The 12,807-nt window shown below is 37.9% G+C and overlaps 1 protein-coding gene across 3 annotated transcripts in view; it reads left to right on the top strand.

Moving 5' to 3' along the window:
- PLD5 (phospholipase D family member 5) overlaps positions 1-12,807 on the top strand; it is a 176,878-nt gene that overhangs the window by 143,131 nt on the left and 20,940 nt on the right. The gene's annotated exons all lie outside the window — the stretch shown is intronic.

Raw genomic sequence — 12,807 nt, 5'->3', positions numbered from 1 at the left:
ATCCTATACCCTTTGAGGGTAGAATGAGAAAAAAAAGGAACATTTTGAGGACACTTGGATATCTCTCTTTTCTGATAGTTTACTGGCAAAAGTGCCAGCCTCCAAAACTGTACTGCCCCAGTTTTGATGACTCTTCTGTGTTGGCAGGAGTATATTACTATAAATTTTCCTTCTTTTCATTATAACAGGTATCTTCCATGGTTATACTTCAATTTTAAATATTTTATTCATTTTTTTTAATTTCTTTGATGGTCACTATATATTCCAGTTTATTTATTTTAAAAAAAAGTGAGCAAACCCATTGGTAAATACCAAACCACTGTGGAAACTCTGTGGTAATATCATGGGCAAGACCTAGGCCCTCTGATCTGCCATTTAAAAAAGCAAACCCCAAATTTGGAAAGACTTCCAAATGGAAAGTGGGTATTACACCTCAATACCCACTACCTTTGGGAAGGGTCAGATTTACGGGTACTGAAAGTCAAAATAGTGTAATATTTTGAAGGCTGCATGTATTAGAGAGAATTCCACATTTTTATTCCTCATAAACATGAGAGTTGAAGGATGTACACTAAGGCCTTTGTCAACAACCAGTGCTAAGAACTCTCCACAGTCTGTGACCCTTTTGAGGAACTCGTCAGTAACACGGCTCATTTGCCTTTTGTAGGTATGTCTGCCTTTTTTTCTTTCTGCAGCAGTCTCAAGATCATTAGTGGCTGTCATGTTCGTTTTTGCTGTATGCCACTGACTGTGTGAGGCTGCTCTCAGCCACACTTATGGAGTGAAACCTGTACTTTGAGACGTCAATAGCTGAAATGTACAATGGAGGGGGGAAAGAAGCAGTCCTAGATAGTTACAGGTTGCTGTAAAAAAAGCTTGCTTTCTAGATATGAGCAGAATCTCAGAAACACAGGAATAATTTTGAACATAGGTTCTAATGATTTTGCAGAGAAGAAGGTGTGTCTTGGTTGTGCTGAACTTTTTAAGGTTTGTTTTGAGCTAAGAGACTGGAAGTCTTGAGTAAAAAACAAATCAGCCATTTTAGTAAAGAGATTGAATAAATGCATTTTTGCTCTTCCTATGATAATAATTTACTTAAAAGGTATGTTTACAAAGGAATCTGGAATACTGGTAGAAAAACAATGTTGTTAGAGAAAGTCTTGGAGAAGAGGATGTTTTATTTTCAGTCAATGTAAGAACATACAGTTTGGGCTTTTGGACGGTTCAGAAAATGTTTGTACATTATCTGTGCCTCATGAGCTAAATTGTTCTGTCATAACAAAATAGCTCTTCATAGGATTTATTTAGCTTATAAATAGTTTAGCTTGGAATCCTCTTCTATTTGGGGGTTTGAGTACCGGTGAAAATAATAAATGTGGAGTAAAGAAGCACATTTACCATGCAGATTATTGTATTATTTATATATTGCTTATGTATTTTTGATCTTCATCACAGATGATACAATTCCATATAGGTTTGGTATTCTTGTGCTGAAGTAAATCTTAAATCTTGTAACATATCTCCATTAAACTTTGATGCCAGTTACTTGTAGGCCAGTGTTTCCAAAGTGATTCCTCCCTGTTAATTTTATCACTCTTTTTCTGCATGCATTTGGACTTTTTAAAATCTTATTGTCATATAACAGTATATTTTTATATGTATTTATAAGATGAAGCTCAGAAGAATATTTGTACTATGCAAAACGAAATCTCTCTGCATTACAGTAAAAGAGAATCTGCTTTCAATTAGTTGAGAAATGTATGCTGTGGTTTCAGAAGAGCCAAAGGAAATTAGATGCTTGGCTTCTGTTGACGTTAGATATGAGTATTCAATTCCCTTACCCCAGAGTTTCAGGTTCATAAATCAGGGCAACTGTCAAAGAGATGTGATATGCTGTCCTAAAATAATAATCTGTCTTGAACTTTTCACTTAAGAAGCAAAATAAGCACAGAACTCTGTCATTTTATTCTGAGTCCTTTCCTCAAGCAAAATGCTTTGCACACGTGTGGGACCTAATCTTGAAACCCACAGTGAGCTGAGCCCTCACTGGGGAAATGTATCTCCCACAAGTTCTCGTTACCAGAGTCCCAGTATAGCTGCAAATGAGGGATCAGGTTCCTCTCCCTCTCCCTCTTTTGTCCCTTTGCCTGACACTAAAAAAAAAAAAAAACAAAAAAACCCCAAGTCTGTTAGCATCATTTGTCTCTTAGGAGGCTAAATCGAAAGCTGAAACAATAATTTAACAGCTCCTTGAAAAACGTCATCAGGACTTAAATGCTTTGGGTTTGCAATATTTGTGGAGAATTCTTTGTGTTTATAAGATACTAGAAATCAATCTCATAGAAGCTTATTTAGTTTTGTTGCCATTTTCTTGACTTGCCAGCACAGACAAAAAGCAATATGAGTATTTTCTTTAGAAGTAAATTTTCTGCATCAAGGAGAGATTTTCATATGCTGCAGATACTAATTAAGAATAACCTTTAAAGTTGCACATACCCTGTGCCTCTGCTGTCAGAGTTTTAGTAGTTGCCAGAGTCTCAGCCTTGAAATTATGAGCAAGGCTAAGAGCACATTATTACTCTTCAAGTAAAACTGTGTTTCAGTTAAATTGAAAGTTTGTCAAAACTGTAGTAATGCTGGCTGACATCATATATGCCAGCTATCTGCTTCAGTCTGAAATCAAACTCCACAGGGAAATGTAAAGTACTGTTTAGACTTCCTGAAAGCAGGATTTTACAAAAATCGGATGTTTTTTCATTCACAGTGGAATATTTTGAATTTTTCTTTGTACAGGTCTAGATTTTGTGTCAGGGATGCATTTTTTTCTTTTGTTATCCATATATCCAAGTATTACCCAATTACATAACCCACTGAAAATTGAGGGTTATGAACAACCAGATTTTTGCCACTTTCTTAGATATAGTAAGCTGTGTAAGATTTTACTGGTGAAATCATCTCATTTCTTGCTGGTAAATTTATATATACTGGTAAAAACCTGAAAAATTTGTCACTCAAGCATGCCTAAAATTGTGTAAGTATACTGATTAATTTTTGCCTGTGGCTTGAACTAATAGCAATCAAGATGGCCATGGTGCTGTATTCTAGTTTCTAGTTCCTTAACCCAGTAGCTTTTTATTACTTAATAAAAGAAATGGGTTATATAACCATTGTTATAACCCATAAGCTAACAAAACGTATCATGTATTTATGATATGTTCCAGCAAAGCTTGAAAATGCATTTAGTTCCTTAATTCTGTTAAGGAGCTTGAGGTTTGTAATAAATATGAACATTTCTGGAGCTTTTTATGCTAGCAACATTTTTGGAAAAGTTTTATTCACATATGAATAATTGAATCCAGTGGGCAAACAACTGTAATGGATTAGTTGAACTACTTCAGAAAAATGCATTTATGTGCAACAAATAATCAGCTCTTGGAAAATACTATTACTGAAAATTCCTGAAACAAGTAAAATTAATCCAATTGTCTTTGCTGGAAGTGAAATCAGGCTAATATTAGCTAGTCTTGTAGGCAAATCAGGCTAATATTAGCTAGTCTTGTAGGCAAAAAAAAATAGCTTAAGTCATAAGTCATGAATACTAATGATACCAGGTAGTTGAGTGTATGTGTGAAGGTTAATAATCAAATTTGAATGTTTAAGGTCTCAAGTAGAAGCTTGCTGTTTGCTCCCTGGAATTGTGGAGTCTGACTGTAAACATCTGGACTGAAGGGAAGTGGCTTGTCTGGGGTTCCAGGAGGAAGTGGTCTTGAAACAAAGGAGGGGGACCCAAACAGAAAAAGGTGAAGTTCCTGACTGGAGGAAAACTTAAGATGGGAGAGATCCTGGAGATTAGAGAGCTGTGGATAAGATGGAAGCCAGGGGATGCACCAAAACCACTGGCTGGTGATGCCTGAGACAGGTGAGCAGCCATGCAGCAGGGATGGACCCAACTTTCTGCTCAGCATCTGGGGCCAGCAGCCACTTCCCTGCAGGAACAGAGGATAAGGATGGAAAGTGTGAAATATAATCAATTCGTTGCAAAAGCTCCCATTTTGTTGGTTCTTAAACAAACCCCAATATCTAGATCCACCTCAGGGAGTCATTTGCTCTCTCGTCTGGCACATCTTAAAAGCATTATCTCAAAAATTCCTGCTTAAATTTTGGCTCAGCTGATGTTGAGGCAAAGTTTCTAAGCAGACCCATGATTTCTTCTCTGAGCTGTGTAAAAACTGCTAGCAGAGGATTTTGATTTCTAAGATGCCTCTTAAGTACCATGTATTTTCTGGATTGTTCATTCTTCTGATTGTTTTAAATTCACATAAGTTTAAGCTGAATGGCTGCAAGATTTAATTTTTTTTAAGGATAGAAAACAACCAGGCTGTAAAAATTGGGGGTTTTTAAGGATAAAAACCCCAACCAGGCTGAAAAACATACTTCTTTAAGGACAAAAAAATAACCATGTAATCTTGTTCTCATTTTCCCATTCATTTCATGTCTGTTGGATTCTTTGTGTGATTTGTTTCACCAATATAAAGTAAGACTTCAGAAAGGCATTTGATTTCTCTTCATCTTAAAAATGCATCAGTCAGTTTCCTCTCCATCCTCCTCTTACTGTCTTGTTGTTATAAGTTACAAACTGCTGATTTTATCTACATAATTTAAGGTAAGTAGAAAATTAGATAAACTGTCCCAACACTTTTCATCAGGTTGGAAACAGAGACCTGTTTAATCTGAGGAGTTAGGTGTTTATTTGCTGCACCTAAGATGTTAAATGAATACCGAAGAGGGCCAAAGTACTGTTGAAGGTGAGATGTGACAGTGTGTGAATGAGAAACTCTCTGTGAACTATTTTTTCATTATGGTTATTAGTATGTAAAACATACTTGTCTTGTTAGTATTGAGTCCTACAGCACATGAAACTTGTAGCAATTATGAAGTATCAGTTACATTTGAAGGATAAGGAACAAGTTGCCCAGTTCATTTATTCTGTTAATAATTTAGTTGAATTGACAGTCAAATTAAGTGGGATGGAGAGCTATGAGAATTAATCAAAAAACGATCTATTAAGCATCTGTAGACACAGTAGATAAACAAAGTTATGTCTTTTATGATAAGTATGAATAATCAAGTGCATACTTACAGTGAAAGTATATTGGATTCTGAAATTTGTGAACTTAATAAGCCTGTACTCATTAGAAAAACAAACAAGCAAACCAAAAAAAAAAGGGAAAAAAAGGGAGGGAGGAAACTCCCAAAACCTCAGTTGGTCAAAAGATACACTTTTTGTGTGTCCATTTAAAGTAAAAACTGATGAGCCAATATTTGATTTGTTTTAGAGTGAGTCAGTTTTTTGAACTTAGCTATAGGAAGGCTTGCAGCAGGATGTCTCCAAGAGCACTTGGAATGTGTCTGCTTGTCTTGCCTTTTATCACCAGACAGGACAGGGCTGGTTTGAGAAATAATGGGGGTTTCAGTTGAGTTGTTCAGGCTGTCCTTCCTATAGCACAGAAAAAAGGAGACAAAAGCAGCACTCTCAATTCACCTGTACCACCTTCTCCTCTAATCTTTTGCAACAAAAAGACTGATGAAACCCAAACTCTTTCTCATCCTACTCTGAGATGAAAAAAGCTGGTAAATGATGGTATTTCAGGTATTAAGAGCTGCACCTGAAGTGGCAGGTTTGGGGTCATTTGTGTTTCTGGGAATATTAGAGGATCAACCCTTTGATTGGTTGTGGTGGGCAAAATCAAATTGGAAGCAATCCACATGGTTCTTTACTCAAAAGTCTCATCCCAGTTGTATTGAGGACACTCATAAGGAGGAGATATAGCTCAAAGGCCACACGTATGAGGGACAAAACCCATCCCAGAATTATCCCTTCTTCTCTTGGTCTTCATTTCTGGGGATATAGATCCTAATAAAAACTTCCCCAAAATTCAGAATGGAATGCTGCCAGGAGCAAATGCAACCTGTGTTTCTTTTTATGTAACTCTCCCAGGGAAAGGGGAATGATGATTTCCTCAAATTATATCATCGAACACTGTATTTTCTATTTATTTGTGTGAAGAAAATGTCCTCCAATAAAACCAATATGTAATAAATACTGGATTTCTGTATATCTCAAAATACATCATGATGATCACACTTGTTTCCAGCTTCCCCAAAATCTTGCTATAGCAGAGCCACCTCTCAAAACTGATCACTGAGACAAGAACTGCAAATTTGAAACTTCTGTTGATGATCTTTACAGAACTTATAGAGCAAAGGCAGGCTATAATCAGTCAGTTGTTTTTCTGAACTTTTATCTGAGAGAGTCTCTTGAAGTTATGTAATGGTGCATCTGGTCCTTTTGAGATAAGATACTTTGTCTGACAGTAGAATTCCATCTTTTCAGTCAAGTAAAAGTTATATTGAGAGTTTCCATTTGATAAAATGTTGTTCTAGTATGAATTACAGATTTGTCCCTAATGTGCACTTTGTCGGGTTTTGCCATCTTCTTCTAGTAATTTGCTTAATTTTCTTACTATCCCAATGGTGTTCAGTATCATATGGCTATTAGTAAACTGAGCACAGTCTCAAGTGTCCTATAACATGAAAAAAGGCTCTTTCAGCTTCATTGTCCATGAGGTTCAATCAAGCTCAGATGGGTAAATACTGGACTGAAACTACAGGCAACATAATCCTGGTGTATTCTATCTAAATTTGTATTTCTGTCTTAATGAATCTCTCTTATATAAGACAGAGAATATCTCCTAAAAAGTTTTGATATCCATGTGATCCAATCATTAAAAAAAAACCTTTATGGGTTTTCTTTCTATGGGATCATTTCCTGAGCTACCTAATATTTTAAAGATAACAGAAAAATGCAACACAGGTCTTCAAGCATAGGTGAATGAGGCAATATGTGAAGAAAGCTGGTATAAGGAGATATTAGAGAGCTGTATTGACAATTACTTCTTTAGACTATTTATTACCTTTTTCTATTTCCTGCTGCATAGAAATCTAGTTGTATTGTCAGAACTCTGCTGTGATGCTATTACAGCTTGTCCTTCAAAGGACATTTTTATTATTTTCACTAAGAGCTTTTGGCTGGTGTTCCTATCTTTGACCCAGTCTAGAGCAGTTTAGTGGCTAATACCTATCTCCAAAATTGCAGCTTTCTTATTTTCTTTTTTCTTCTCCCCCCAAGGAATGGGGCACTGGAAGAAGATACGTTGCTCTTGGAAATGTGCAGATCTCACAGCATGCATTTATCATGGTGTAAAGTTTGCATTTTTGGACAAAAAAAATGTTTTGTTTGATTCTTTAACTGAGACAGGCTGCTTTTTCTCAGTTCCATCCAGTAAATCAGGACAGTCAGTGTTGCCCATTATGCTTATTCTGCTTGAAATTTATTACCTGTGCATCCAGTATTTACAAATAAATATCAGTGAAGCAAAAGGACATTTTGTCTCTTGCTTACCATTGCTGTGCACTGCTCACAGAGGGCCGGCTAAAGCTGGGCAGGAACATGGGTAATGTGGCTGTTCCCCTTGTGTCTTGTGTGTGCTCCTTACTCCTGTAATCCTGTTTGTGATTTACTGACTGAAAACAGCATGGGATCTATATATTTACCTTGCACTTGGAGCCAGAAAGTGGTCTCAGCTTGGCTAGTTTCTCTGGCTGCAGTGCTGATTCCCTGCTCGGAGGAACTAGGAAGTTGTTCCTGTTTGCCATACTTCTCCCACTGTTGTGCTCTGTTCTCACATGCATCAATGCATCATCTGCATTGTGTGTCTGTATTTAGTGTAGGAGAGGGCAAAATACAACAATGGCTTGCTGCATGTTTTTATTTGATTTGTGTTGACTGTAGGTATATGCTCATCACTCTGTTTCTGACCTCTGAAATTACAGATCTTGTCTCGTTTTTGATTTTTTGTTGATTTTTTTGAGTTGCTCTGAAAGTGCTGTAGAACAGGTTTCTCTGCTATTGAAATAATCAATAATAAATTGTAAATCTGTAAGTAATAATCCTGCAGAGCAAAATGATGCAATATTCTGTTTGAACAGATAAACGCAGTTCTTTCCAAAGCAGCATGGCATATTCAGGTAGCTGGATACCTGAATATCTGCTGAATGCCAGGCTTAATGTGAATAGATTTAGACAGGATATTAGGAAGAAATTCTTTACTGTGAGGGTAGTGAGGCATTGGAACAGGTTGGCCCAGAGAAATCGTAGATGCACCATCCCTGGAAGTGTTCAAGGCCAGGTTGGATGGGGCACTGAGCAATCTGATCTAGTGAATGGCATCCGTGCCTGTAACAGGGGGATAGGAATTAGATGATCTTTATGGACATTTTCAATCCAGCCCATTCTATGTTTCTATTTTCTTCTCATCTTTTTTTTTTTTTTAGTTGCTGTGGAAGTCCTGTGAACAGGTTTTCCTGCTGTTGGAGTAATCAATAATAGATTGGAAATCAATAAATAATAAGCCTACAGAGCAAAATTATGGAATATCCATTTTGAATGAATAAACTGACTTCTTTCCAAAGCAGCATGGCATATTCAGGTAGTTGGATCTCCAAAACCCAAAGGAAAATAGAAGGTTCTTTCTCCAGTAAACTAACATCATTATCATTTGCTTTCTTTTTAATACTTGCCATACCACCACTATGTCTTAATTAAGAGTCATAGATGTTGCAAAGAGAGTGTGATTGGTTCTGGTTTGTTACTGGTCCCTCAGATACTTGACAAATAATATCAGTGTACAGCATTATCAGACTTGAAAATTTTGGATGGGTTCTAAAAGTGTTCAGGGAACTGGAGGCATGTAGGAATTTGCTGCCAGAACACAAACTGTACACCACTGCACACAGGATAGAAAATCATCCATAAAAGTGTGTGCAAAAAAAGAGACAGCTTTTAAGACCCCTTCTGCTATCTTGAAGCAAATACTGTGGTGAATAGACAGTGCTGGTGACGTGTGCTTACACGAGCCCATGGCCTAGAGATAAGACTCAGTAGTCTAAAAGTTAAGCTGTTGAAATTTACAAAAATTGTTTGGGAGGATCTCCCAGAAACTGCATCACAAATAACTCACCTGGCAGTTGTCTTGCCTTTAAAAAAAAAAAAAAAATTAAAAAAATTAGTCACAGAGATTAAAATTGTTTCTAGGCACATCTCTATAAAGCCTGTTTGCGGTGATCTACCCAGTGGTAGTCTGAAATAACCAGTAAACTTACATGGATATAAAAAAAGCAGTAAATCCACCACTTCCCCAAAAATTTGATTTATGTTAGGCTGAAAGAAAACTTGTTCATTAAACCCCAGCTGAATCTCTATGGGGGAGCTAATGCAACACAGTCTATTCTGTCGTTTTCCACAAGAACTTGCTGGCAACTAATCTTGGTCAGTGATGTTAACAAATGGAGGCAGATTCCTCTCAGAGGGATTTAGTTATTAGCATACCCCATCAGATCAATCTTTTTCAATTAAACAATTAAAATAACAACATTAAAATAATCCTAAAAGTGTTTTCCCAATATGTGATTCCACCCACACACACACACTTTGATATTGCACAGATGACAGTTCCCCTCTAGAAAAATGTCTTCCTTCAGAACTGCCTCAACTCCAAAAGGTTCCCAAATGGAGCCCAGTCACCTCCTGTTTGAAAGTTGGAATCCTTTCATGGAAAACTGGATTTAGTATTGTCCTGTGAAAGAGACACACAGTAAATCAGGCTGGAAATACCACGGCATAAATCTCCATGAGTTGGGGTAAGGAAGGACAATCATTTCAGTCATTCTATACAAGACAAATGACTCTGCAGTTCAGAATAAAATCTCATCTTTCTATACCCATAAGTCATCAAGCAGAACAAAACAGTCTGACAAAGCATTCCTTCCATATGAATGTGCAGCATTAATGTCATCACTAACCTTTTCAGATTTTGATATTGTCGTCATAAGCATCAAGGCCTGGTTTAGAAGTCATCATGCAGTCACCTTTCTTAACTTTTCTAAATAAACAGCAGCCATCAAAACAGTGAAATCATTGACATTTCCCTGGAACTGCTCAGTGGAAAACTATTAATCCTTGCATGAGGGAGGTGTATTGGGCAGGCAGTGCCTGCAAACAGAATTGTTAAGTGTGTCTTCAGAGAACTGTAGAAGTCATGAGAATCATGGTATTGGACAGGCAACTTTTTCTAATCAGTATGATGACTTATTAGGCATTTCTTTCAAATGTAGTGCTAGAGAACCTCTCAAGAAATAGCTGAGGAAATTCGGCCTGTTTAGCCTGGAGAAGAGATGACTGAGAGGGGAGCTCATCAATGTCTATGAGTATCTCAAGGGAGGTGCCAAGAGGATGTTTCCAGGCTCTGCTCGGTGGTGCCCAGCAATAGGACAGGAGGCAGTGGGCAGAAACTGATGCACAGGAAGTTCCACCTGAACACGAGGAAGAGCTTCTTTACTGTGTGGGTGACCCAGCACTGGAACAGATTGCCACAACAGAGAGGCTGTGGAGTCTCCCTCAGTGGAGATACTCGAGAACTGTTTGGACACAATCCTGTGCCATGTGCTCTAGGATGACCCTGGTAGGAGGGAGGCTAGACTAGATGACCTCCAGTGGATGCTTCCAGCCTTACACAGTCTGCGATTGTGTGTTCCAAATTTTACTGTTAGAGTCCAGAGGCAGAAACATGATGTATTAATTCAATTACAAGTTTTCTTCCTAGGGGCCTATACCAGGACCAGATCTTTGCAGGAGACATTGCTTCCATGTTGAAGCAGCCAGAAGCCTATCAGTGATATATCACAATATATAGCCTATCAGATATCACAAATATCTCAGATGGTTACTCAGGAGAAAAGGACATAGAGCAACAGTGGATTTCTAGAATAGATTTTCATATTGGCCGGCCATTGTTCTGGGACTGCCTATGTACCATTTTGCTGAATTGCCTTACCTATCTAAACTGCTTGGATTTCTAGCTTACCTCAAGGTCCTGTACACTGAATTTAATCAAGACTCAGTCAAAAATTAATTAGCATGCCTTTGGGCCTCAGCTTACACCAAGAAGATAGGCTTCTAATTCTGATCAGGTAGTCTGGCAAAGCTCAACAGTTATAGCAATAATTCATATGCAATGTCATTGTCCCAGTTTGTGTCCCCAGCATGCCTGCTACCAATCTCTATTCACTTTGCAAAAGGAAAACTCACTGTGTGTGTCAGTAATGTTATAAATAATGCATCCAATTAGTCAACTACATGCTGTTGCATTTCCCTGAAGGCCATGGATCCAAAAGCCCCAAAGAAACTGTGTGCTTTGAGAGAAATGTTTCGACATAAATATTGCCCTTACTCTGAGATCAGCCCTTTGCACTCTCCTCTCTCTGTTGTACAGCAGAACACATATGAAGGCTGCCTTTTGCAGCATTACATAGGATGAGAACAAATGCTGAGAGCTCGTGCTGTGATTTCCAGCTGCGTGAAGAGAATGCGAGATAAGGGCTGACAGGACAGGCTCTGGTGCAGGGAGGATGGAAAGAGGCTGCAGGAGCTACACACACATGCGTGGTGAGGGACAGTCCAGGCTTTTCAGAAGCTAGCAGGGTCTTCCACTTCACCTGTTCGTTTTGTTATGGTTCCACTGGAGAAGTGAATTTTTTAATGTCATGTGAATGATACCAAGACTGAAATGTGGTGCAGCTTGCCAGCAGTGAGATGGGAGGCCAACACAACGTGATCCTTTTCTTTCCAGCCTGCACTTTTCTTTGATAAAAGGAACAAAACAGTGTTTCAAAAGAGAAACACAATCAAATTAGAATTCACATTAATTAAATTTCCTGCAGTAAAACAAGAAATAAATCAAACATGATCCTGGAAAAATGTTTTCTTGCAGTTGCGAGCTTCCATTTCCCCTAAAGAAGACACTTTTGCTTGCTTTGAGGGGGTAATGAAACTGTAAACTGAAAAGTCATTTGAAAATGATAAATTAGGCTGTGATTATGCCAAGTGATATTAATTATGCTGATAGATTATATGGCAATGAATTTTTAACTGATTCAGTTCTGCCTTCTGGCTTGCTCTGACAATTAGCCATGTGTCAGGCTCAGTTTGTTAACAAGCTTCAACAGCAGTAAAAAGCCCAAATTGCACTCAAAATCCTGTGGTAGGGTCTATGTAAACATCATCACAGAGTGGTCCATGGTTTAAGGAAACTATATTTGAATTTTTTGTACAAAAAAATTATTTTTGCTGAGTTTTTCATATCAATAGAGCAGGTGGCTGAAAAAGGAAAATCATCATGGGGCCTCTTTCTAATGTGATGAGGACACAGGGGATTTCTGGTTTTCTGCTTTGAAGTTGCATTACTACCTCTTCATCACAAAATTCTTTTTAAACCACACCATTTTAAAACAAGCCCCCCTTCTGTCTGAGTGTCTAACTTGCTTTGCATCTCAGCAGCGGTACTTTTCAGCAGAAATTAAATGCTACGCCTATCTTTTTTTCTCAGCATGATTTTCTTAAGATCAGGGTGCTATGAAAAATAATGGTGAGGCTGAAGGGAAGTGGAAATTAGTAAAGCATCACTGCAGTTTTGCGTTCTTGGCCTATGGACCACTGAAAAAAGAAGGGAGCACAAAAATTAGCAGCTCCTCAAAGATCTTCTCTGCCTTATCATGGCAGCTTTTTGTCGTTAGGTAATACTAGTAAAAACAGCATAACAAGTTGTAACTTCCTGGGACTTTTATTCTACAAGACCTACAGATCCAAATCTATCAAATGTACTTTCTAAAGGTGAAAATTATAGATCAGTG

This window comes from Corvus kubaryi, unplaced genomic scaffold (genome assembly GCF_017639235.1).
Source record: "Corvus kubaryi isolate FWS band 111438036 unplaced genomic scaffold, C.kubaryi_AGA036_p1.0 37232, whole genome shotgun sequence".
NCBI classification, from domain to species: domain Eukaryota; kingdom Metazoa; phylum Chordata; class Aves; order Passeriformes; family Corvidae; genus Corvus; species Corvus kubaryi.
This window is presented reverse-complemented; position numbering and strand designations above follow the sequence as displayed.